At 37.0% G+C, this 638-nt stretch overlaps 1 non-coding gene across 1 annotated transcript; it reads right to left on the bottom strand.

Annotated features, from left to right (window-relative positions):
* Window positions 1-234: 234 nt before the first annotated feature.
* On the bottom strand, window positions 235-341 carry LOC121978831. Its single transcript, XR_006111172.1, has one exon. It is a non-coding gene; the product is annotated as a small nucleolar RNA R71 (small nucleolar RNA).
* Window positions 342-638: the final 297 nt, after the last annotated feature.

Here is a 638-nt window from a genome sequence, read left to right as displayed (position 1 = left end):
GGAGGTGGATCGCATAAAGATCCTAATCAACATTTGGAAGTCTTCTATGAAATCTGCGGTACCATGAAAATGAACGGTGTTCCTTCAGAAGCAGTTAGATTATTACTGTTTGGATTTTCTTTAAAAGATAGAGCTAAACAATGGTTGAATTCCTTACCTCCAAATAGCATTACCGCTTGAGAGCAATGTGAGCAACAATTCTTAGATAAGTTCTATCCTCCTAGCAAGACAGTTCATATGAGAAATCTTATTGCAAGCTTCAGACAATCTGATTCAGAATCTTTATTTGAAGCATGGGATAGATACAATAATATGCTCAGACAATGCCCACATCATGGATTAGAGAAATGGTTGGTGTTACACACTTTTTATAACAGCATAGACTATCATACTAAAGTGCCCCTAGATTCAGCTGTTGGAGGGGCACTTATGAACAAAAGTTTAGATGAAACCAAAGAAATCATTGAGAGTGTAGCATAGAATCATCATCAATGGACAACATAGAGAAGTGGAGGCTATTCTTATTCAAACCCAACAAAAGCATCAGGAAAATTTGATGTAGATGCAGTCACTCTAATGACTGCAAAGCTGGATGCTCTTACAAAGAAACTAGAAAATATGGGGCTGACACTAATACA

The sequence above is a fragment of the Zingiber officinale genome, chromosome 4B (assembly GCF_018446385.1).
Source record: "Zingiber officinale cultivar Zhangliang chromosome 4B, Zo_v1.1, whole genome shotgun sequence".
Classification (NCBI taxonomy): domain Eukaryota; kingdom Viridiplantae; phylum Streptophyta; class Magnoliopsida; order Zingiberales; family Zingiberaceae; genus Zingiber; species Zingiber officinale.
Note: the sequence above shows the minus strand (reverse complement) of the source record. Positions and strands in the feature narration are given on the sequence as shown.